At 42.1% G+C, this 27,122-nt stretch overlaps 1 non-coding gene and 3 pseudogenes across 1 annotated transcript; all 4 read right to left on the bottom strand.

Annotated features, from left to right (window-relative positions):
- Window positions 1–5,005: 5,005 nt before the first annotated feature.
- Window positions 5,006–5,125, bottom strand: LOC141268243 (5S ribosomal RNA; annotated as a pseudogene).
- An 11,563-nt stretch (window positions 5,126–16,688) lies between these two features.
- Window positions 16,689–16,808, bottom strand: LOC141269269 (5S ribosomal RNA; annotated as a pseudogene).
- Window positions 16,809–17,423: 615 nt separating this feature from the next.
- LOC141270311 (5S ribosomal RNA) lies at window positions 17,424–17,542 on the bottom strand (annotated as a pseudogene).
- A 932-nt stretch (window positions 17,543–18,474) lies between these two features.
- Window positions 18,475–18,594, bottom strand: LOC141266900 (5S ribosomal RNA). The gene has a single exon (XR_012320920.1). It is a non-coding gene; the product is annotated as a 5S ribosomal RNA (ribosomal RNA).
- Between the last annotated feature and the right edge of the window lie 8,528 nt (window positions 18,595–27,122).

Raw genomic sequence — 27,122 nt, 5'->3', positions numbered from 1 at the left:
TACTTCTTGATTGCCAAGACACTTCATCCTGATCATCGCACAATGTTGATTGTAGTCATGCCTTGACCTAAACACTCCACAATTTGTTGCTTCTCAGCAGCCGACACATCCTTTTTATTTCCCATTTTGGCAGAAAATGTAGGCTGCTTAATAATGTGAGAGAGCCTTCTTAAGTAGTCTTGCCTTTCATTGGACACACCTGCCAAACTAATTAGCACAGGTGTCTGCAATTGCTTACAGTGATATAAAGAGCCCTGACACACATCACCATCAATGAGTTTAACTGACAAACAAACAAATTCTTCCCTTATCACTCCTAAACACTTTTTGCATAATAATTTGGAACGCGGTGTACATGTGCTTTTCCACAAAACACCAGTGGTTCACGTAGTGAATCTTACAGTTCTAACTTGCCAACCGTGGTCTGTATGGAATTGTTCAATAAAGGGCCCAAAATTAAGATAACATAGATGGGAGAGGTCTCTATGAATAGGAATTCCTAAGTATTTGATACCCTGTGAGGGCCAGGCAAAGGGAAAGTTGGACTGGATGGAATCCTATATGGATTTAGGGAGGGAGACATCGAGGGCCTCAGACTTCGCTGCATTGATTTTAAAATTTTACCATGTAACAAAGTGATCTATTTCAGCCATAACAGCAGGGATGGATATATGTGATTGAGTGATATATACTAGGACATCATCAGCAAATAGAGAGCACTTGTACTCGGTGCCTCCCACCTCAATCCACCTAATATTGGGGTTATGGCGAATTGATGAGAGCAGGTGCTCCGTCACTAGGATGTATAAGAGAGGGGACAGAGGACATCCCTGCCTTGTCCCATTGGTGATTGTGAAAGGTGATGAAAATGTTCTGACGCACCCCCTGGGCCTTGGGACACCCGGAGCCGGACCCTTTTTGGTGGATGCTGGTGGTTGTAGTCTTCGTGGCGGCGATCCGGTTCCGTGGCTCAGGGCGGTCAAACCAGTGGCGGAACTATTTATGTGGTTTTGATGTTTAAATGTCCGACTACGCCACCCGTGGATTGCGGTCAGAGTGAACCGCCGCTACAGGGCAGACCGCTAAGGCTGGTGTTGTGGGTGCAGCAGAGCATAGCATAACTCCCCACGGGAGGAGTATAGCCTCAGGGCAGTGTATGCGGAGGATGGGGGTGATGGTGCAGGGCAGCAGCAGTAACGACACGGAGTCAGTGATGCAGTTCAGGGCCTTTACTCACAGTTCTTATTATCCAGACCACGTCTGCAGGTAACGGCTGCCCACGTCGTACTGTGCTCACCAGGTGAGGGGCTCAGACAACTCCCAGATAACTTTGGAGCGCTTCACAGGACCCCTTTTGTGTGTCCTTTGTCTGGCCTTTCTTACCAACACTTCTGTCCGGCTGCCTCGGGCCTCCTCTTGGTAAACTTGGCGCCAGTTTCCCTGACCCTATGTGGTGCCTTCCTAGCGGGTGGAGCAAGGGGCTGCGCCACATAAAATGTCAGAGCCTCCGGTTTCTAGCTGAGGGTCGTTTCCTGCCTCCACTAGTTCGGGGACCGGTCTCCCCCTTTGGCCTGACCCCTCCACGCAGGTGGATTCGGGCGTGCGGTGGCGACTCGCCCGTCCGCACCCCTGGGATCCCTTCATTCCTCGTTCCTGGAGCCTTCTCCGCTCCTCTTCCTTCCTTCTCCCTCTTGCAGGCCTGGGCCTCTGTTACTAGGCCCGCCTCCGGAGCAGAGCTCATGCAGAGCCCCTGCTCCCTGCCACTTCTGCTCAGACTTCTCTGCACTGAACTAAGATGGTGCCCACCTTTTATACTCCCTTCTCAATGCACCCAGGAACTGCTTCCTCCCTGCTCCTGCACTGCAGGGTTCCCCTTCCTCAGTGTTCCCTCCCCCCACTCCAGCCAGGGACAGGGACTGTCGTGCCCATCTCAGGGGCATATTGGTCGCCCTGCCCCACGGCAATGTGGTGTAATGCATGCAGGTGTCGGGTCCTGATCCACACTCCATCCTTATCTGAGAGTGAGATATCACACCTCTGGGTGAGGTGCAATACGTCTGTAGCAACCGAGCCCTCGGTGCTACAGTTCCATTTATCTTCAGCCTAGGTGACGTATTGTGATACAGGGCCGTGATTTTGGCTATAAAAGGGTCCCCTAGACCCCTACCCCAAGCTTTTTAAGAGAATCATATATGGCGTGCCAGGAGACTCTATGGAATGCTTTCTCAGCATCCAACGAGAGTATCTACTTACAAATTTTTAACTGCATCTAGCCCAGGAAATACTTTGTGCCTAGTAGCAGTGTCTGCTAGTCAGCGGATTATCCCGGCTGTTAAGCAAGCTACACCACCTGTAGTTTGGACACTTAATTTTTTCAAAGGAAATGCTTCGGGACCACGGGATACTTAGTGAAGAGCATCAGGAGGCACCCCAAGGCATAGGGGCTGGGACTGGCACTAGGATGCCTTGCGGTGGACAGCCGAGCTCGATCCTTATAAAAGCTTTTTAACTGCAGCAGCTTTAGTGGACGCTACTGGAGCTGGAATTACGCGGCTGCTGGCATGAGACTTGCCCTCCAATAGATCCTTGTAAATGGATTTAAAGTGTATTCATTCAAATTAGAGGGACAATTTAAATTAAAAAGCTTAGAGCTGCCTCCACCACAGGGGGGCTCTCTCGACCCACCAGCGGACAGGCACCAGTATTGGGAGAGGGGGGCTGGCCGTCAGGGTTCACCGCGGCTCTGGCACAAACCCGGCGACACGGAGGTGGCACGGGCAGGAGCGGACTGGACGTCTCGGCTTCTCACTTTTTGGATTTTAGAAGGGCATGACATGCCTATATCTGTGTCTCCCCCTCCTTTTACTCCTCCACCTCTTTTCTTTTCGCATGACTATATGTACTTGTCACTTTTCCATGTGTTAGTTGTGTCTTCTGAGCAGTTTGTCAGCTTTTGGACACCTTTGAAGGTGTTTTCTATGTGTTTCTATGTGTTTTTGTTTGCCTGCCATTGGTTTTAACGGTGTTCGAAGGTGTTCGACGAACAGTTCGACGAACAGTTCGGCGAACACACGGGTGTTCGACGAACCGAACCGAACTCGAACACTACGGGGGTGGCTCAACACTAGTTTTCATCTAAAGACTGTGTTATAAAAGAACCAAGAAGAAGACGAGACGACGACCCGATGACATCAGATGATGACGATTGAACCCGCGATTGCTTCAATTTAGATATAGGGAAGTATAAATATACATATTAAATGAATATTAGTCACGGCTTACCATAACATGAATTCACATCATTATATAACAATAATCCGATATTGATACTATTATTACTATTATTATTATTATGGAAATTTAATGATATTGCCAAGGAAGAAGGAAAGAAAAAATGATTGATGAATGTATCTTCTTTTGAGAAATTTCAGTTAAAGTCCTTTTATTCTCAAAAAGGGGGAAATGTTAAATGGCTAATTATGGAAATTCATTTGGAATGTTAATCGATAATCATTTTTCTGAGTTCTATGCCTCAGCCATCGTGTCTAGTTGACATGCGCTATTTGTGTGTGTATTTTTGGTTCACTACCATATGTAGAACAGGTGTCCATACGACTAGCTATAAAAGCCCATGGTACAGAAAGGGGGGGCTCTCTTGCTCTGCCCACCCCACAAGACACAGAATCTTCATGCTGAGAAGCAGATGACATGTAGGCCTGGACACATGCTGGACAAAGACACGATTTACCAGCCAGGATCCAAGGAAAGATGGGTGAATCTCAACAATTAAACAATTAAGCTAATTATGGACAAATGGACAATTACTTTATAACTAATTATTGTATGTACCTGCTGCAATCTGATTCTTTTTAATGGACAATCCAAGAAAAAATAGATACATTTATTTATAAGAATATCGTGATATTGATACTTTGAGAAGTCCTCAGTAGAAAAAGATATAGAAAGAGCATTATTTTACAGTCTCCCATCCAAGTACTAACCAGTCCCAACCCTGCTTAGCTTCCAAGATCAGATGAGATCAGGCGTGTTCAGGGTGATGTGGCCGTAGACAGAGACAAGCCTCTCACTTGCTGCTTTTCTACTTTGACGTCTGGCTGCCGGCTGCCCTTTCCAGTGCTCAGCAAGACCAAGTCCTTTTGTGCTTTCCCTTCTCTTCAATTTTTTTGCTGGCTTCCTTAAAAGGTCTTGTAGACACAACGCCCCACTCAGAGCCACTGAGCTCACTGATCGGCTGCAGCGCTGTAGACGGAACGTCAGCTTCACGGCCAATGCCACAGGCCGGGAGCAGAGGCGAGACTCACCGGTTGACCCGGGTAGGTTGAGTAGAGCGCGGTTAGTTGCTTTCTAATAGCCTGCAGCCGGGGATTAACTTTTAATGAAAGGGAACAATCCCTTTGACTGTCTGCAGCGCGCCACACCTAGGAATCGCACTCTTACACACAAGCCAGCATGCACACGTGCTCGCACGTGACAACACCCCCTATCTGCCCCTACAACCTCTCCGTCACCATGCGTCAGACTCTCCTGCCTGTTTTATGATTTCAGGGCCCTAGCAGATATCACCCCCTCCCCTCCCCAATTCCTTCCGCACCTTCCTTGCACTGAGGTTAGCTCTTTGTCAGCCGTCTGGCTTGGTTACAAAAGCTTCTTTGCAGAGAAGCATGTTACTTCTGCTGGCCCTCGCTAGGCGGCCGGCATCCAAAACCTTCCCTGAGCACCTGCTGAAAGCCTGGCCCCTTCACGGCCCCGGGTGCTTTTAACGCCATCATTTCCACACGGCGAGCTGCGGAGTCAATAAGCACTCCTAGCCGTGACAATGAGCTCGGTGTCAGGCCTGCGTGAAGGCGGCGAGGTAGCGTACTTAGCTGCCAACTGGCTCAGAGGCCTTGGGGCTTCCATAATCTAAGTTACTTAAGGTCGGTGTCCGGCGAGGCGCCGTTCCATGCTAGCCGAGCTGGGCAGTAGTTAAAAACGTCATCAAAATGGTCTATAGCACGCGGTGTTCCCAGGAGGTCTCCCATCCAAGTACTGTCCGAGCCCAGCCCTGCTTTGCTTCCGAGATCATATGAGATCGGGCGTATCCAAGGTGGTATGGCCAGTAGAAGCTGCTCGATCCATCGCCCGGCTAGCCTTTCTCAGGATCGCTTGGTGGCGAGCAATCTGGCCGTGACGGGGCGGGCTCCGAAGGGTCCATGCAAAGTCTGTGCTGTCCCTACAGGTGTGGTTTGTTTAACAGTGATTCACCCGCCGCATCAGGTGTCTTCAAAAATGGCTCGGCGCAGGGTCTCCTGCAGGCTAAACCCTTCATCGCGGTAATGTGACAGAAAGAGCAAGCTGGACCCGTAACTTGGGGGCGGAGCGAGACGTCCAGGGGTGAATGAAGGAAGAGGGTGAGATGGTTGCCAGTGACTTTGAGCTGCTCTTCAGGGGGGAGGGTCATGTTGCCTGCAAAGGTCTTCTGCTTGGGGTTACCGGTGGTTGCCTCCAGCCACGCGGGAGATGCTGGTCCTGGTGAAAAGGAGCCTAGCATTAAAAGTAAAGAAGCAACAATGCTGGAGGCCCACGGTGATCAGAAGGATGCTGGTATTTTGCAGAGATGAAATAGCGCAAGAGAGAAAGCAAATGAAAAAAAAAAAGAGAATGAATGTGTGCACTTGTGAAAGGGAATGGAAAAAAGGCATAGAAGAGAGTGCCCCCTGCTGGTGGAAGGAAGGAAAAAGCAAAAGCCTACAGCACCTGGCATTCCCAGGCGGTCTCTGTTAAATGGTTAATTATGGAAATTCATTTGGAATGTTAATCGATAATCATTTTTCTGAGTTCTATGCCTCAGCCATCGTGTCTAGTTGACATGCGCTATTTGTGTGTGTATTTTTGGTTCACTACCATATGTAGAACAGGTGTCCATACGACTGGCTATAAAAGCCCATGATACAGAATGGGGGGGCTCTCTTGCTCTGCCCACCCCACAAGACACAGAATCTTCATGCTGAGAAGCAGATGACATGTAGGCCTGGACACATGCTGGACAAAGACATGATTTACCAGCCAGGATCCAAGGAAAGATGGGTGAATCTCAACAATTAAGCTAATTATGGACAAATGGACAATTACTTTATAACTAATTATTGTATGTACCTGCTGCAATCTGATTCTTTTTAATGGACAATCCAAGAATAAATAGATACATTTTTTATAAGAATATCGTGATATTGATACTTTTAGAAGTCCTCAGTAGAAAAAAATAATACAGGAAGAGTATTATTTTACAATGGTGAGCCTGCCAGTCCTGTTTTTTTGTTTTTTAAATTAAGTAAGTGAATTTCTTCCGTGAACAAGGGGGGAGTCCTGACGAGCTGAACAGCTGTTGTTCACGTGTCAGTAAATTCACTAGTTTGTCACGAGAAGCAGAAAGGACCTACAGACTGAGGAAAGACAGGAAGCAGAGGTACTAACAAGGAACAGAATCACACAGGAAAAGAATCAGACGAACTGAAGACAGGACGTGCTGATAAAGAGAAGCCAAGGAATCTTAAGGTAAGCAAAATATGGATATAATTTCTTCTTTTGCTAAACAAAGTAATATTAATTTCAAAGTTAATGTAGGAGATGACATAGAAGTTTTGTGGCTCAGTTTATACAAAGAATGTGAATTGCAGAATTTACAGTTAACTTCTAAATTGGTAAATAGAGACAAACAGAAATTGAGAAATATTCTACATTTGGTAGATTTTTTTCATAGTCTTGTGTTAGAGATTTCTAAGCAGGAATATAGTGTAGAAGTGTCAGACGGTGATTCTGATTCAGACTGTAATGTGGAAAATGAACAAGAAGTAAGACACGTGTCTGTAACTGAAGGTGACCTTGGGTCTGACCAAGAGACGGACATACAGAAACCTGACATGGGAGGAGACATGACTGACATACGAGAAACCGACATACTAGGTGATGTGGGAGGAGACGTGAGTGACGTAGGAGGAACGGACGTACAAGAGCCACTAAAAATATCAGAGAATTCTGGAATTACCCAGGCTCAACTCCAAATTAAAATGAGGAAAAATTTGCTGAAATTATACAAAATCATGCCAAAATATGATGTCAAAATCCATGCCTGTAGAAATTCAGAGACATTTGAGAGCTTCTCTGATAAGTTTGATTTATTCAATGAGGAGAGGAATCAATTATTTAAAATATGGATTCCTGTGACATTGTCCAGACGTTTACATTTAATGCCCTGTGAAAATGACTCTCCTAATGGATGGGAAAATGATTCGGACAGATTAAGATATTTGATTTATTGTGTCACAAAGGATTTTCCCAACATAGAAGATCTGCAGAAACTAAGGATTGGTAGGAAGGAATGTACATATACATTCATGTCCATATTTGAACGGTTGTACAAAGCTCTCATCAAAAATGGAAAAGTACAACATATGATAACAACTTTTGTACAAAAATTCAAATTCCTAAATTCAGTTTCCCAAGTTATGGCATCACAAAAAAATTCATTATTTGAATGTCCGCATATGCTGGATTTTGTTAGAAAACATGAGAATCGTGAAAAGAAAATAAATCAAGCTAAATTTATAAAACCAGGAAAGGTAAAATCTTACCAAAAGCCAATATCAAACTCTCCTAGACTGAGTCATCCCCATAGTGAACTCTATCAAATACGCAGAAGATTTCATATATGTTATAAGCCATATCAGCCAGTGCAAAGATCCATCTCTCCACAGAATGAGTTAATTCTCAGTCAAAACTGTGATTCTCTAAAAAGGAAAATGGCTGAAACTGATGGACAGAGACAGGTGAGACGACCAACTCACAGTGACGTCATGGAATGTGGACAGAAGAACAGGCAGTTCTCTGAGGTTTTGAAGGATAGAAAAATGTCTTTCCTAAATAGGGCGTTCCTGGAGATATTTGAGAGAGACAGAAGATTTGGTTTAGGGAGTGGCTAAGGAAAAACTGTAATTATAATGTTGTATCAAAATGTAATACAATGTCTCAATATTTATTTATAATCTTATACAGTAAAATTGTAGTTACATAGTTTCTAATAGTTTATATATATATATATATATATATATATATATACACTTGTCTAAGTAGAGATTGCGTATAATTGTATTTATATATACGTTTATAAAATATATATATATTAATTAATAAATTAGAACTTCATATATATAAATTTAAGTAGCAATATTTTGAATTACATTAGAACCAACCAATATATGTATAAGATATTTAAATAAATCTGTTTCTGCTTGAATTTGATATTTAATTTTATTTTCTTATATTTCCTTAGAGTTTTCATTCCAAAGCAGGATTTGATCAAAGAGCTCTAAAATGGATTTATTTCTTTATTCACACAGGAAGTGAAAAAATTGCATGATTTTATGTGTATAACATTTTAAAATAATAACAATATATCTAGTTGAACTATAATATATATGTAATACTTATTAATTCTTTTGTGTTGCTAATATTTTCTGTGCATGAAGTGTTCGTGCAAATTAAAGTAGCTTTACAGCATGACGTGTGACAGCTGCGGCCTTTGAACTTTGAGCTAATAGTATAGTATCCCATTCATTCTATTTTCAACTGATGTAACTTAAGACTGGGCAGCCAGTGAAAAAAGAATCTAAGACAAGAGTTTTTTCAAGTTTCTGAAATTCCAGTGATTTACTCTCATATTATATAATATGTACTTGGGGAATATTCAAAGAAATATAAAGATATTCAATTGATATGGCAATGCGCATTAATAAATTGGGATACAACAATTTTGGGTTAAATATATATATATCTAAAACTTCATATGTGGAATGTTTGAGTTGAACAGATCTGTGAATGTCAGAGTGAAGGTGACAGATGAGTAAATCAGCAGCTGCTAAGTGTGATTGATGTGACAGAGGCCTCGTATGTTTGTATGTTTGAAAAAAAAAATGTTTCTTTATGTGAAGGTACAAAAATATATTTAATTCTGAGGAAATTATAATACATAATTAGGTATTATCTACATATATATATATATTTCTATATTTCTTTAATAATTATTATTTCTTGATTTAACTAATAGTGGATAAGGGCAACCACACATCAAAATGGTTTACAAAGCAAATTTATATTTAGAATAATTTTCCACATGATAATATTCTTGAATAACTATAATATTATTTTTAATGGTTACCTAAATAGGTACACACCTCTCTTTAGTCAAATCTATGCTACTCATCGATATGAAATTTATGCACAATATTTCTAGAAGAATAATTATTTTTAATTTGGTTCTGATATATACATAAATTTTATAAAATAATATTTTTGGTATTAAGGGGGAAAATGTGTTTTTGATCCTGATTACATAATCACTTTTGATCAATACTTATTTTCCACACATTTTAATAAAGAAGAAATAATAATAAGGTACTATGGTATAATTTAGAAGGGTATTACATGCAAAGTTGCATAATTTAATATTTTTTGGTGGTACAAGGTTATGACAAATATGAAATCATCCAGATAATGGAGATATAAGGGTATTTTTATGGAGAATATAATTATTCTGCATTTGTCATTAAAATTTAAAGGCCTTATTTTTATTTTTATTCTTATTTTTACTCTTAATTTTATTTTTCATTTTTAAAATTTTATTCTTACTTTATACTTCTTATTTTTCTATTTTTTCATTTTTTAATTCTCATTTGATTTTATTTGAGTTCAATATCTCAATTGAGAAAACACATTAATATTTAATAAAGTAATGTCTAATACAAGAGTATTGCTTCATTAAATATATATTGCTAAGGAAAAAAATGTTTACATTTTCTGAGTAAACACAACAATTCATTCATTCATTTATTCATTCATTCATTCATTCATACATTCATATATTTATTCATTTTGGTTCAGGAGTATACATTCTTTGATATTATTGGTTTAATAAAGATATAAAAACTTGTTTTTTCAAAATACACTGACACATATGGGTTGGAAAAGGTAATTACACCTATGACATAAAAATGTTCTATCATATGGAGAACTTGATTGATAATGAATTATTATCTATTATTGTTTATTATTCCAAACATAATTTATTTTAATATTTTGATAATAATTAGATGGATATTACTGATTGCTATGGTACGCTGTGATATTATAGGTTAGGAAAAACTGCCAGATTTGGTATCAGATTAGGGAATGAAGACTTCAATCAAGACATCGCAATTATGAATTCTATCTTAATAAAGACTTTTAATTTTTATAAATCAAAGAGATTCTCAAAAGTTACAAGAAGAAGCAACTGATATCCGGACGTCTCAGAAGGTAAGAGGTGTGAATGCTGAGTGTTATAATAGACTGTGTCCATTACATACAATACAATTCACACCACTGATCACCAGGACGGCAGAGGACGATGATCCTATATGTACTGTGCTGTGTTCAAGTTTCATCACGTTCCAGTGGTTTCTTATCACCTGCAACGCCTCAATTTCAAAGTTAATGGAGGAGATGACATAGAAGTTTTGTGGCTCAGTTTATACAAAGAATGTGAATTGCAGAATTTACAGTTAACTTCTAAATTGGTAAATAGAGACAAACAGAAATTGAGAAATATTCTACATTTGGTAGATTTTTTTCATAGTCTTGTGTTAGAGATTTCTAAGCAGGAAAATAGTGTAGAAGTGTCAGACGGTGATACTGATTCAGACTGTAATGTGGAAAATGAACAAGAAGTAAGACACGTGTCTGTAACTGAAGATGACCTTGGGTCTGACCAAGAGACGGACATACAGAAACCTGACATGGGAGGAGACATGACTGACATACGAGAAACCGACATACTAGGTGATGTGGGAGGAGACGTGAGTGACGTAGGAGGAACGGACGTACAAGAGCCACTAAAAATATCAGAGAATTCTGGAATTACCCAGGCTCAACTCCAAATTAAATTGAGGAAAAATTTGCTGAAATTATACAAAATCATGCCAAAATATGATGTCAAAATCCATGCCTGTAGAAATTCAGAGACATTTGAGAGCTTCTCTGATAAGTTTGATTTATCCAATGAGGAGAGGAATCAATTATTTAAAATATGGATTCCTGTGACATTGTCCAGACGTTTACATTTAATGCCCTGTGAAAATGACTCTCCTAATAGATGGGAAAATGATTCGGACAGATTAAGATATTTGATTTATTGTGTCACAAAGGATTTTCCCAACATAGAAGATCTGCAGAAACTAAGGATTGGTAGGAAGGAATGTACATATACATTCATGTCCATATTTGAACGGTTGTACAAAGCTCTCATCAAAAATGGAAAAGTACAACATATGATAACTTTTGTACAAAAATTCAAATTCCTAAATTCAGTTTCCCAAGTTATGGCATCACAAAAAAATTCATTATTTGAATGTGCGCAGATGCTGGATTTTGTTAGAAAACATGAGAATCGTGAAAAGAAAATAAATCAAGCTAAATTTATAAAACCAGGAAAGGTAAAATCTTACCAAAAGCCAATATCAAACTCTCCTAGACTGAGTCATCCCCATAGTGAACTCTATCAAATACGCAGAAGATTTCATATATGTTATAAGCCATATCAGCCAGTGCAAAGATCCATCTCTCCACAGAATGAGTTAATTCTCAGTCAGAACTGTGATTCTCTAAAAAGGAAAATGGCTGAAACTGATGGACAGAGACAGGTGAGACGACCAACTCACAGTGACGTCATGGAATGTGGACAGAAGAACAGGCAGTTCTCTGAGGTTTTGAAGGATAGAAAAATGTCTTTCCTAAATAGGGCGTTCCTGGAGATATTTCAGAGAGACAGAAGATTTGGTTTAGGGAGTGGCTAAGGAAAAACTGTAATTATAATGTTGTATCAAAATGTAATACAATGTCTCAATATTTATTTATAATCTTATACAGTAAAATTGTAGTTACATAGTTTCTAATAGTTTATATATATATATATATATATATATATATATATATATACACTTGTCTAAGTAGAGATTGCGTATAATTGTATTTATATATACGTTTATAAAATATATATATATATATTAATTAATAAATTAGAACTTCATATATATAAATTTAAGTAGCAATATTTTGAATTACATTAGAACCAACCAATATATGTATAAGATATTTAAATAAATCTGTTTCTGTATGAATTTGATATTTAATTTTATTTTCTTATATTTCCTTAGAGTTTTCATTCCAAAGCAGGATTTGATCAAAGAACTCTAAAATGGATTTATTTCTTTATTCACACAGGAAGTGAAAAAATTGCATGATTTTATGTGTATAACATTTTAAAATAATAACAATATATCTAGTTGAACTATAATATATATGTAATACTTATTAATTCTTTTGTGTTGCTAATATTTTCTGTGCATGAAGTGTTCGTGCAAATTAAAGTAGCTTTACAGCATGACGTGTGACAGCTGCGGCCTTTGAACTTTGAGCTAATAGTATAGTATCCCATTCATTCTATTTTCAACTGATGTAACTTAAGACTGGGCAGCCAGTGAAAAAAGAATCTAAGACAAGAGTTTTTTCAAGTGTCTGAAATTCCAGTGACTTACTCTCATATTATATAATATGTACTTGGGGAATATTCAAAGAAATATAAAGATATTCAATTGATATGGCAATGCGCATTAATAAATTGGGATACAACAATTTTGGGTTAAATATATATATATATATATATCTAAAACTTCATATGTGGAATGTTTGAGTTGAACAGATCTGTGAATGTCAGAGTGAAAGTGACAGATGAGTAAATCAGCAGCTGCTAAGTGTGATTGATGTGACAGAGGCCTCGTATGTTTGTATGTTTGAAAAAAAAAATGTTTCTTTATGTGAAGGTACAAAAATATATTTAATTCTGAGGAAATTATAATACATAATTAGGTATTATCTACATATATATATATTTCTATATTTCTTTAATAATTATTATTTCTTGATTTAACTAATAGTGGATGAGGGCAACCACACATCAAAATGGTTTACAAAGCAAATTTATATTTAGAATAATTTTCCACATGATAATATTCTTGAATAACTATAATATTAGTTTTAATGGTTACCTAAATAGGTACACACCTCTCTTTAGTCAAATCTATGCTACTCATCGATATGAAATTTATGCACAATATTTCTAGAAGAATAATTATTTTTAATTTGGTTCTGATATATACATAAATTTTATAAAATAATATTTTTGGTATTAAGGGGGAAAATGTGTTTTTGATCCTGATTACATAATCACTTTTGATCAATACTTATTTCCACACATTTTAATAAAGAAGAAATAATAATAAGGTACTATGGTATAATTAAGAAGGGTATTACATGCAAAGTTGCATAATTTAATATTTTTTGGTGGTACAAGGTTATGACAAATATGAAATCATCCAGATAATGGAGATATAAGGGTATTTTTTATGGAGAATATAATTACTCTGCATTTGTCATTAAAATTTAAAGGCCTTATTTTTATTTTTATTCTTATTTTTACTCTTAATTTTATTTTTCATTTTTAAAATTTTATTCTTACTTTATACTTCTTATTTTTCTATTTTTTCATTTTTTAATTCTCATTTGATTTTATTTGAGTTCAATATCTCAATTGAGAAAACACATTAATATTTAATAAAGTAATGTCTAATACAAGAGTATTGCTTCATTAAATATATATTGCTAAGGAAAAAAATGTTTACATTTTCTGAGTAAACACAACAATTCATTCATTCATTTATTCATTCATTCATTCATTCATACATTCATATATTTATTCATTTTGGTTCAGGAGTATACATTCTTTGATATTATTGGTTTAATAAAGATATAAAAACTTGTTTTTTCAAAATACACTGACACCTATGGGTTGGAAAAGGTAATTACACCTATGACATAAAAATGTTCTATCATATGGAGAACTTGAGTGATAATGAATTATTATCTATTATTGTTTATTATTCCAAACATAATTTATTTTAATATTTTGATAATAATTAGATGGATATTACTGATTGCTATGGTACGCTGTGATATTATAGGTTAGGAAAAACTGCCAGATTTGGTATCAGATTAGGGAATGAAGACTTCAATCAAGACATCGCAATTATGAATTCTATCTTAATAAAGACTTTTAATTTTTATAAATCAAAGAGATTCTCAAAAGTTACAAGAAGAAGCAACTGATATCCGGACGTCTCAGAAGGTAACAGGTGTGAATGCTGAGTGTTATAATAGACTGTGTCCATTACATACAATACAATTCACACCACTGATCACCAGGACGGCAGAGGACGATGATCCTATATGTACTGTGTTGTGTTCAAGTTTCATCACGTTCCAGTGGTTTCTTATCACCTGCAACGCTTCAATGAAAGCTGGTGAACAGGTAATACCTGGCATATGTGTCCTGTATATAAAGGACTGAGTACTGGTTATCGTGCTATATAAAGCAGGAAAGTGTCAAGTTAACCCTTGCTTTACTGACCAAAGACGTCACATCTGTTCCAAAAGTGACACGAGACCAGTGCGGACACACGGAAGATTCCAAAGACGATCCAACGTAAGTCCAGGTGACACTGCACAGATATTAAAGCTACATTTCATCCATGGGCTTTGTTTTCTTATCAACTGACACACATGATCTTTCTAATAAAGAGTACAGTTTATGGACTGAACAATAATGAACACAATTATGGACTGTACAATATCTACATGCTGTAATTTATTTCAAAGGAGTTTTCATCTAAAGACTGTGTTATAAAAGAACCAAGAAGAAGACGAGACGACGACCCGATGACATCAGATGATAACGATTGAACCCGCGATTGCTTCAATTTAGATATAGGGAATTATAATTATACATATTAAATGAATATTAGTCACGGCTTACCATAACATGAATTCACATCATTATATAACAATAATCCGATATTGATACTATTATTACTATTATTATTATTATGGAAATTTAATGATATTGCCAAGGAAGAAGGAAAGAAAAAATGATTGATGAATGTATCTTCTTTTGAGAAATTTCAGTTAAAGTCCTTTTATTCTCAAAAAAGGGGGAAATGTTAAATGGTTAATTATGGAAATTCATTTGGAATGTTAATCGATAATCATTTTTATGAGTTCTATGCCTCAGCCATCGTGTCTAGTTGACATGCGCTATTTCTGTGTGTATTTTTGGTTCACTACCATATGTAGAACAGGTGTCCATACGACTGGCTATAAAAGCCCATGGTACAGAAAGGGGGGGCTCTCTTGCTCTGCCCACCCCACAAGACACAGAATCTTCATGCTGAGAAGCAGATGACATGTAGGCCTGGACACATGCTGGACAAAGACATGATTTACCAGCCAGGATCCAAGGAAAGATGAGTGAATCTCAACAATTAAGCTAATTATGGACAAATGGACAATTACTTTATAACTAATTATTGTATGTACCTGCTGCAATCTGATTCTTTTTAATGGACAATCCAAGAATAAATAGATACATTTTTTTATAAGAATATCGTGATATTGATACTTTGAGAAGTCCTCAGTAGAAAAAAATAATACAGGACGAGTATTATTTTACAGTCTCCCATCCAAGTTCTAACCAGGCCTGACCCTGCTTAGCTTCCGAGATCAGATTAGATCGGGCGTGTTCAGGGTGGTGTGGCCGTAGGCAGAGACTTGTCTCTCACTTGCTGCTTTTATACTTTGACGTCTGGCTGCCGGCTGCCCTTTCCAGTGCTCAGCAAGACCAGGTCCTTTTGTGCTTTCCCTTCTCTTCAATTTTCTTGCTGGCTTCCTTAAAAAGTATTGTAGACACAACGCCCCACTCAGAGCCGCTGAGCTCACTGATCGGCTGCAGCACTGTCGACGGAACATCAGCTTCACGGCCAATGCCACAGGCCGGGAGCAGAGGCGAGACTCACCGGTAGACCCGGGTAGGGTGAGTAGAGCGCGGTTAGTTGCTTTCTAATAGGCTGCAGCCGGGGATTAACTTTTAATGAAAGGGAACAATCCCTTTGACTGTCTGCAGCACGCCACACCAAGGAAGCGCACTCTCACACACAAGCCAGCATGCACACGTGCTCGCACGTGACAACACCCCCTATCTGCCCCTACAACCTCTCCGTCACCATGCGTCAGACTCTCCTGCCTGTTTTATGATTTCATGGCCCTAGCAGGAATCACCCACCCCCCCTCCCCAATTCCTTCCGCACCTTCCTTGCCTTCCTTGCACTGAGGTTAGCTTTATGGCAGCCGTCTGGCTTGGTTACACAACCTTCTTTGCAGAGATACATGTTACTTCTGCTGACCCTCGCTAGGCGGCCGGCATCCAAAACCTTCCCTGGGCACCTGCTGAAAACCTGGCCCCTTCACGGCCCCGGGTGCTTTTAACGCCATCATTTCCACACGGCGAGCTGCGGAGTCAATAAGCACTCCTAGCCATGGCAAGGAGCTCGGTGTCAGGCCTGCGTGAAGGCGGCGGGGTAGCGTACTTAGCTGCCAACTGGCTCAGAGGCCTTGGGGCTTCCATCATCTAAGTTACTTAAGGTCGGTGTCCGGCAAGGCGCTGTTCCATGCTAGCCGAGCTGGGCAGTAGGGCAAAACGTCATCAAAATGGTCTACAGCACCCGGTATTCCCAGGAGGTATCACATGCAAATACTGTCCGAGCCCAGCCCTGCTTTGCTTCCGAGATCAGACGAGATCAGGCGCATCCAAGGTGGTATGGCCAGTAGACGCTGCTCAATCCATCGCCCGGCCAGCCTTTCTCAGGATCGCTTGGTGGTGAGCAATCTGGCCGTGACGGGGCGGGCAACGAAGGGTCCATGCAAAGGCTGTGCAGTCCCTACAGGTGTGGTTTGTTTAGCAGTGATTCACCCGCCGCATCAGGTGTCTTCAAAAATGGCTCGGCGCAGGGTCTCCTGCAGGCTAAACCCTTCATCGCGGTAATGTGACAGAAAGATAAAGCTGGACCCGTAACTTGGGGGCGGAGCGAGACGTCCAGGGGTGAATGAAGGAAGAGGGTGAGATGGTTGCCAGTGACTTTGAGCTGCTCTTCAGGGGGGAGGGTCGTGTTGCCTGCAAAGGTCTTCTGCTTGGGGTTACCGGTTGTTGCCTCCAGCCACCCGGGAGACGCTGGTCCTGGTGAAAAGGAGGCTAGTATTAAAAGTAAAGAAGGAACAATGCTGGAGGCCCACGGTGATCAGAAGGATGCTGGTATTTTGCAGAGATGAAATAGCGCAAGAGAGAAAGCAAATAAAAAAAAGAAAAGAGAATGAATGTGTGCACTTGTGAAAGGGAATGGAAAAAAGGCATAGAAGAGAGTGCCCCCTGCTGGTGGAAAGAAGGAAAAAGCCTACAGCATCTGGTATTCCCAGGTGGTCTCCCATCCAATTACTAACCAGTTGTGACCCTTCTTAGCTTCCGAGAACAGATGAGATCAGCCGTGTTCAGGGTGGTGTGGCCGTAAGCAGAGAGAAGCCTCTCACTTGCTGCTTTTCTACTGTGACGTCTGGCTGCCGGCTGCCCTTTCCAGTGCTCAGCAAGACCACGTCCTTTTGTGCTTTCCCTTCTCTTCAAGTTTTTTGCTGGCTTCCTTAAAAGGTCTTGTAGACACAACGTCCCACTCAGAGCCGCTGAGCTCACTGATCGGCTGCAGCGCTGTCGACGGAACGTCAGCTTCACGGCCAATACCACAGGCCGGGAGCAGAGGCGAGACTCACTGGTAGACCCGGGTAGGGTGAGTAAAGCGCGGTTAGTTGCTTTCTAATAGCCTGCAGCCGGGGATTAACTTTTAATGAAAGGGAACAATCCCTTTGACTGTCTGCTGCGCGCCACACCTAGGAAGTGCACTCTCACACACAAGCCAGCATGCACACGTGCTCGCACGTGACAACACAACCTATCTGCCCCTACAACCTCTCCGTCACCATGCGTCAGACTCTCCTGCCTGTTTTCTGATTTCAGGGCCCTAGCAGGAATCACCCCCCCCTCCCCAATTCCTTCCTTGCCTTCCTTGCACTGAGGTTAGCTCTTTGTCACCCGTCTGGCTTGGTTACACAAGCTTCTTTGCAGAGAAACATGTTACTTCTGCTGGCCCTCGCTAGGTGGCCAGCATCCAAAACCTTCCCTGGGCACCTGCTGAAAGCCTGGCCCCTTCACGGCCCCGGGTGCTTTTAACGCCATCATTTCCACACGGCGAGCTGCAGAGTCAATATGCACTCCTAGCCGTGGCAAGGAGCTCGGTGTCACGCATGCGTGAAGGCGGCGGGGTAGCGTACTTAGTTGCCAACTGGCTCAGAGGCCTTGGGGCTTCCATCATCTAAGTTACTTAAGGTCGGTGTCCGGCAAGGCGCCGTTCCATGCTAGCCGAGCTGGGCAGTAGGGCAAAACGTCATCAAAATGGTCTACAGCACCTGGTGTTCCCAGGAGGTCTCCCATCCAAGTACTGTCCGAGCCCAGCCCTGCTTTGCTTTCGAGATCAGATGAGATCGGGCGTATCCAAGGTGGTATGGCCAGTAGACATTGCTCGATCCATCGCCCGGCCAGCCTTTCTCAGGATCGCTTTGTTATGATCTGCTACAGAGACTAAGGAAAGAAAGGAGATCTATCCCTACAATAGAACTAAGCTAGATCCCTACGATGTAACGGGGAACCTGATCCTGCGATCAGACCCGCTAAAGTCCTCGGTTAGTCTGAACGCAGACCTATAGATGTGAGGGAGGGATCCCTACAAGATCTAGGGACTGGGAAGAGTTGGACACCTCCTAGCAGAAATAGTAGCAGTCAAAGACAAACACACAACAAAAAGGCATAGGGGTCAGAAGACCTAGCAAAACTAACAGAGAACGGCAACAGAGCAACAAGCTAGCTCAACAGTAGTAAATACAAATGAAGTCCAGCAAAGTCAGGAGGGCGGAGCCGGATTAAATAGGCAAAATGGTCATGTGACCAGCAAACTAAAAAAAACCTAACAGGAGAGTTGTAACAGTACCCCCTCTTCTAAGAGGATCCTCCGAATCCCCTAGTCCCAGGCTTACCAGGAAACCTCCTGTGAAACGCTCGGACAAGTCTGGGGGCAGAAACATAATCCGCTCTCACCCATGAGTTATCCTCAGGTCCGAAACCCTTCCAAGCGACGAGATACTGCAAACTCCCTCTATACCGTCTAGAATTTAGGATGCGGGAAATTTCATATTCCCCGTCCTCCACCACCGGAGGAACAGTGGCAGAGGCGTCACCATCCGACACATCAGCTTTTTTCAACAGAGAAACATGAAACACCGGATTAATCCTCCAGGACGTAGGAACCTCCAGCCTAACAGCAGATTGGTTAACTATCTGAAGTACCTTAAAGGGCCCTACGAACTTGGGACCCAATTTTTTAGAAGGAATCCTCAATCGCAGATTCTTAGAGGACAACCAAACCATGTCACCAACCGCAAACAAAACCTCTTGCCGTTTCCTATCAAAGTACCTCTTAGATTTTTTGTTAGCCTCCTGAAGATTACCACGCACATCCGTCCAAACTCTCTCCAAATTACCGGAAAAACTCTCCTCCTCAGGCACAGCCGAAACCAATTTAGAAAATGACCGAAAAGACGGATGTCTCCCAGAACAACAAAATAAAGGCGAACACCCAGCAGAAGAGGATGTATGGTTGTTAAGAGCAAATTCAGCAAGTGGCAGAAACTCAGACCACCCCTCTTGATTGTCTGCCACAAAACAATGCAAGAACTGCTCAACATCCTGGTTCTTCCTTTCTGTCTGGCCATTAGACTCAGGATGATATCCGGATGAAAACGACAAATGAACTCCCAACCTGTCACAAAAGGCACGCCAAAAACGAGCCACGAACTGAGGTCCCCTATCAGAAATAATGTCAGTAGGAACACCATGTAGTCTGACAATCTCCTTGACAAAGGCCTTAGCGAGTGTCTTAGCGCAAGGCAGTTTGATGAAGGGAACCAAGTGACACATCTTGCTAAAACGGTCCACGACCACCCAGATGACCGTGAAACCTTCAGAGGGAGGAAGGTCAGTAATAAAGTCCATAGCCAGATGTGTCCAAGGTGCACTAGGAACCTCCAGAGGGCAAAGCAACCCCGCAGCAGGAGCATGCGAAGACTTGGATCTTGCACACACAGTACATTGGCGCACCCACTTAATGACTTCCTTCTGCCATCCAGGCCACCAAAAACTGCAACCCACAAGTCTCTTGGTCTCAGAAATTCCTGGATGACCTGCCAACCGAGACTCATGACACTTAACAAACAAATCTCTCCTAAAGGTCCTAGGCACAAACAACCTCCCATGGGGAGTGTTAGATGGGGCATTCTCCTGTGCTTTAAGAATCTCATCCTCCAAAACGGAGTCCAAAGCAGCAATCACAACACCTTCTTGTAAAATGGTCTCCTCTTCCTCCTCAACACCGACCATGGGAGAAAAGCTGCGAGACAAAGCATCCGCTTTAACATTCTTGGTAGCCGGGATGTAAGTAACGGAAAAATTAAACCGCGAGAAAAAAAGTGCCCACCTAGCCTGATGGGCATTCAAGCGCTTGGCAGCATCAAGATAGATCAGATTTTTATGATCAGTGAAAACCTGAATGGGAAATTCAGCACTTTCCAAGAGATGACGCCAGTGTTCAAATGCGAGTTTAATCGCCAGCAATTCCCGATTATCAATATCGTAATTAAGTTCAGTCTCGGAAAATTTTTTTGAAAAAAAGGCACAGGGATGTACTCCATCCTTGTTTTCCTGAGACAACACCGCACCAACCCCCACCGAAGAAGCATCAACCTCAACCAAAAACGGCTTAGTCACATCAGGCTGCATAAGGATGGGAGCAGAGGTGAACCTCTCCTTTAGAAACACAAAAGCTTCAATGGCCTCAGAAGTCCACTGAACCGCATTAGCACCTTTCCTGGTGAGATCGGTCAGCGGTTTGACAATAATAGAAAAAATTTTTATGAATTTTCTGTAATAATTGGCGAAACTCAAAAACCTCTGTATCGATTTCAAACCAATAGGCCTAGGCCATTCCTGCACAGCTTGAACTTTAACCGGGTCCATCTCAAAACCTTCACTGGAGATAATGAAGCCCAAAAAACTAATTCTCTGTACAGCGAACTCACATTTCTCCAGCTTAGCAAAGAGCGAATTGTCCATTAATAACTGTAATACCTCACGTACTCTCTGCCAATGAGACTCCAGATCCGGCGAATAAATCAAAATGTCATCCAAATACACAACCACATTTTTGCCGATTAATGGTCTAAGGATATCATTAATAAGATTCTGAAAAAATGCTGGAGCATTAGTGAGACCAAAAGGCATGACCAGATTCTCAAAATGACCCACAGGAGTGTTAAAAGCAGTCTTCCATTCATCACCCTCCTTCATGCGCAACAAATTGTATGCCCCCCGGAGATCAATTTTAGAGAACCACTTGGCCCCCACTAACTGGTTAATTAAATCAGGAATCAATGGCAGTGGGTAAGGATTGCTTACAGTAATTTTATTAATCTCACGAAAGTCCAGACAAGGACGTAAACCGCCATCTTTTTTTTTTACAAAAAAAAATCCAACAGCCACAGGAGACTTGGAAGGCCTAATGTGACCGGCGGCCAAGCTTGTCTGTATGTATTCTTCCAAAGCCTTTCTTTCAGGAATAGTAAGATTAAATAAACGACTCTTAGGAAGAGTCGCGCCAGGGACAAATTCAATGGTACAATCATAGTCTCTATGGGGAGGCAAAACCTGCGACTCCTCCTCAGAAAAAACTCTCCAAAAATCCTGAATAGGTACAGGCAATTCCCCTCTATCCACAGCAGCAATGCGCCCGTTACAACACTTGTCATAACACTTAGGGCTCCAGGACTTAATTTCATTGGTAGACCAATCCAGTACAGGATTGTGCAATTTTAACCAGGGTAACCCCAATATTACTGGAGAAGGCAAATTATCCAATACCACCAAATCCAAATTCTCTTGATGAATACCATTAATAGTGAGGGGAAATTCACAGACCTTGTGAGTAACACTCTTCAAGGGAGAGCCATCGACAGAAACCACAGCAATAGGGGATGACAAAGTTTTAGGTTCTAATCTAAGTTTTTACAAGAATCCCCCATCAATCACATTCAGAGTAGATCCACAATCCACAAATACCCGAAATTCAATTAATTCATCCTGAGCAGCAGTAGTGGCAGATAGGAATACTCCCTTAGAATTTAAACAGGCAATACGAGCATGACTGACCATTTTTTTTTCTTTCTTCTTACGAAGCACACAGCTCTTAATAAAATGACCAGAATTTCCGCAATAGAAACACAAGCCTTCAGAAAGTCGGCGATCTTTTTCCTGAGAGCGGGGTGCCATCGCCCCAATTTCCATCGGCTCTCCATTGTCAGCACAGAACCTCTCAGGACTCGAAGCTGACATAGCAGAGGATTTGCTCTCATTAACCCTTTCACGCAGTCTCCTGTCCACCCGTATAGCTAATTGCATTGCCTCCTGCAAGTTTCCAGGTGTGGGATAAGCAATCAGTAAATCCTTCACCCTTTCACATAGCCCTGCAAGAAACAAGCTTTTCAAAGCAGAATCGTTCCACCCCACCTGGGCAGACCACCGACGGAAGTGAGAACAATATTTTTCCACATTACCTGATCCCTGCCTCAAACGTCTTAATTCAGACTCAGCAGATGAGACACGATCAGGATCATCGTACAACAAACCCAAAGCAGAAAAAAAACTATCCACTGATCTAAAGCACGGATCACTAGGTTGGAGAGAGAAGGCCCATCACTGAGGATCTTTGCGCAAAAGTGACATTATGATCCCTATGCGCTGTGATTCATCACCAGAGGATCCGGGTATCAAACGAAAATATAATAGACAAGCATTTTTAAAAGAAAAAAAATCTTGATGTTCGCCAAAAAATAGATCAGGCAGACGTACCTTAGGTTCCACAAAATGCGCTCCAGAACAGCTACTCACGTGTTGTTGGAGCTTGGTCACCTCCAGAGAGAGTCCCTGCAAGCGTTGAGCCAAATCTTGCACCGAGACCATGATGGAAAACTGGAGGTCTTTCCTTAGAGAAAATTTTTTTTTTTTTTTTATGGCTGGAATTACTGTTATGATCTGCTACAGAGACTAAGGAAAGAAAGGAGATCTATCCCTACAATAGAACTAAACTAGATCCCTACGATGTAACGGGGAACCTGATCCTGCGATCAGACCCGCTAAAGTCCTCGGCTAGTCTGAACGCAGACCTATAGATGTGAGGGAGGGATCCCTACAAGATCTAGGGACTGGGAAAAGTTGGACACCTCCTAGCAGAAATAGTAGCAGTCAAAGACAAACACACAACAAAAAGGCATAGGGGTCAGAAGTAGAGATGAGCGGTGTTCGACTAGAACTGTTCGCCAATCTCAAATTCGAGCTGTTTTGGGCGGTGTTCGAGTTGTTCGACGAACCCGAACGATTTGCAAAAAATTCGGATGTTCGAGGTTATGTTCGATAACTGTTCGTGCACCAAAAGCGTGTCCTGCATGGATTGTCTGCCACTCACTGTAATGCCACAGCCATGGTGGTTGTGGCATTACAGTGATTGCCCAAATCGATGGGAACAGTGCCAACAGTGAAACATGAAAAGCCGGCAATTCAGCAGCGGCATACACCTGTACCCGACAATTTAGAACCGAAAGAATAGAGCTTCACACATAGATTAGATAGATATAAACATGTCAGCCACATATATACGAAGTACAGTGAAAGTGCTGCTTACTGTACTTGTCATTTAGCGTAAAGGATTTATCAAAAAAAATAATAGTGTTTTCATGCACCGTCTCTTTAAAAAAGCCGGCCGGCAATTCAGCATCTGTACCCGACAATTTATAACAGACAGAATAGAACTTCACACATAGATTAGATAGATAGAAACATGTCAGTCACATATATATGAAGTACAGTGATAGTGTTGGTTACTGTACTTGTCATTTAGTATTAAAATAAAGGATTTATTATTAAAAAAATTGGCGTGGGGTTCCCCTTAATTTTAGGCTCTAGCGGAGGTTAAGCAGACGGCTGGGGCAGATGTTTGAAGCCTGGGAAGGGGGTAATACCCACGGAGCTTCCCAGGCTACTAATATCAGCCCCCAGCTGAATACATAGCCTTTACTAGCTATTAAAATGGGGGACCCCCCAAAAAAAATGACGTGGGGTCCCCCCTAATTTAATAGCTAGCAAAGGCTAGGCAGACAGCTGGGGGCTGATATTAATAGCCCAGGAAGGGAGCCATGAATATTGGCCCCCTCCCAGGCTAGAAACACCAGCCGTCAGCCGCCCCAGAAATGGCGCATTCATAGGATGCGCCAATTCTGGCACTTAGCCTCGCTCTTCCACGCTGCCCTGGTGCGGTGGCAGGGGGTAATAGGGTTGGGGTTGATGTCAGCTTATAATGCCAGCTGACATCAAGCCCAGGTTAGTAATGGAGAGGCGTCTATAAGACACCCCCATTACTAACCCCATAGTCAAAGTTAAAAAAAACACAAACACCCAGAATAAAGTCCTTTAATTGAAATAAAGACACAGTCCTTTATTGTTCTAAATTAAACCATACTTACCGTCACGCCCATTCCAGCTGAAGCCAACGATCTCCTGCAATAAAAGAAAAATAATAAAGCAACCTCATCCTTACCTTTCCATGGTTCCCACGACAGCTTCAGCTCTGCTACATCGAGATGACAGGCTGGACCGCAGCAGAACGCTGCCATCCAGCCTCTCATCCCGCAGACACTGAGAAGCGCAGGCTTGCTTGCGCTGCTCAGCGTCTCTCTGTGACGACATCCAGATGAGCCGAGTTCATGTCCAATGAACTCGGCTCACCTCATGCACGTCACTGACAGCGTGGGAAAATTCTCAAGCTGAAGCGCTGAGTGCAGGAGAATTTTCCCACGCTGTCAGTGACGTGCATAAGGTGAGCTCATGTCCAATGAACTCAGCTCACCTCCTGCACGTCACTGACAGCGTGGGAGAATTCTCCTGCACTCAGCGCTTCAGTGTGAGAATTCTCCCACGCTGAAGCGCTGAGTGCAGGAGAATTTTCCCACGCTGTCAGTGACGTGCATGAGGTGAGCCGAGTTCATTGGACATTAACTCGGCTCATCTGGATGCCCTCACAGAGAGACACTGTGGAGCGCAAGCAAGCCTGCGCTTCTCAGTGTCTGCGGGATGACAGACTGGATGGCAGCGTTCTGCTGCGGTCCAGCCTGTCATCTCGATGTAGCAGAGCTGAAGCTGTCATGGGAACCATGGAAAGGTAAGGATGATGTTGCTTTATTATTTTTCTTTTATTTCAGGAGATCGTTGGCTTCAGCTGGAATGGGCGTGATGGTAAGTATGGTTTAATTTAGAACAATAAAGAATTGTGTGTTTATTTCAATTAAAGGACTTTTTTCTGGGTGTTGTGTTTTTTTTAAATTCTTTACTAGAAATTCATGGTGGTCATGTCTAATATTGGCGTGACCCCATGAATTTCGGGCTTAGGGCCAGCTGATAATGCCAAGCTGGCCCTAACCCCTTTATTACCCAGTGAGCCACCGCATCAGGGCCCTGGATGAGTTGGGTACAGCGCCAGAAGATGGCGCTTCTATGAACGCGCCATTTTCCGGGGTGGCTGCGGACTGCAATTTGCAGCGGGGGTGGCCCAGAAAGCTTGGGCCTCCCTGCGCTGCGGATTCCAGCCCCCAGCTGCCTAGTTGTACCTGGCTGGACACAAAAACAGGGCGAAGCCCCACGTCAATTTTCTTTAAATTATTTCATGATATAATTAAGAAAAAAGGGCTTCCCTATATTGTTGTGTCCGGCCAGGTACAAATAGGCAGCTGGTGGTTGGGGGCAGCCCGTTCCTGCCTGCTGTACCTGGCTGGACACAAATATAGTGCGAAGCCCCACGTCAATTTTTTTAAAATTATTTCATGAATTTCCTGAAATAATTTAAAAAAATTTAAGTGGGGCTTCGCACTATATTTGTGTCCAGCCAGGTACAGCAGGCAGGAACGGGCTGCCCCCATCCACCAGCTGCCTATTTATACCTGGCCGGACACAACAATATAGGGAAGCCCTTTTTTTCTTAATTATTTCATGAATTTCATGAAATAATTAAAAAAAATTGAAGTGGGGCTTCGCACAATATTTGTGTCCAGCCAGGTACAGCAGGCAGGAACGGGCTGCCCCCAACCACCAGCTGCCTATTTGTACCTGGCCGGACACAACAATATAGGGAAGGCCTTTTTTTCTTAATTATTTCATGAATTTCATGAAATAATTAAAAAAAAAGTACGTGGGGCTTCGCCCTATTTTTGTGTCCAGCCAGGTACAACTAGGCAGCTGGGGGCTGGAATCTGCAGCGCAGGGAGGCCCAAGCTTTCTGGGCCCCCCCCCGCTACAAATTGCAGTCCGCAGCCACCCCGGAAAATGGCGCGTTCATAGAAGCGCCATCTTCTGGCGCTGTACCCAACTCATCCAGGGCCCTGGTGCGGTGGCTCACTGGGTAATAAAGGGGTTAGGGCCAGCTTGGTATTATCAGCTGGCCCCAAGCCCAAAATTCATGGGGTCACGCCAGTATTAGACATGACCGCCATGAATTTCTAGTAAAGTATTTAAAAAAAACACAATACCCAGAATAAAGTCCTTTAATTGAAATAAAGACACAATTCTTTATTGTTCTAAATTAAACCATACTTACCATCACACCCATTCCAGCTGAAGCCAACGATCTCCTGCAATAAAAGAAAAATAATAAACCAACCTCATCCTTACCTTTCCATGGTTCCCACGACAGCTTCAGCTCTGCTACATCGAGATGACTGGCTGGACCGCAGCAGAACGCTGCCATCCAGTCTGTCATCCCGCAGACACTGAGAAGCGCAGGCATGCTTGCGCTCCTCAGTGTCTCGCTGTGACGGCATCCAGATGAGCCGAGGTCATGTCCAATGAACTCGGCTCACCTCATGCACGTCACTGACAGCGTGGGAAAATTCTCACG

The sequence above is a fragment of the Phyllobates terribilis genome, unplaced genomic scaffold (genome assembly GCF_046119375.1).
Source record: "Phyllobates terribilis strain yellow unplaced genomic scaffold, ASM4611937v1 Scaffold_4__5_contigs__length_816908805, whole genome shotgun sequence".
Taxonomy (NCBI): Eukaryota; Metazoa; Chordata; class Amphibia; order Anura; family Dendrobatidae; genus Phyllobates; species Phyllobates terribilis.
The sequence above is the reverse complement of the archived record's forward strand: the minus strand, read 5'-3'. Positions and strand labels throughout refer to the sequence as shown.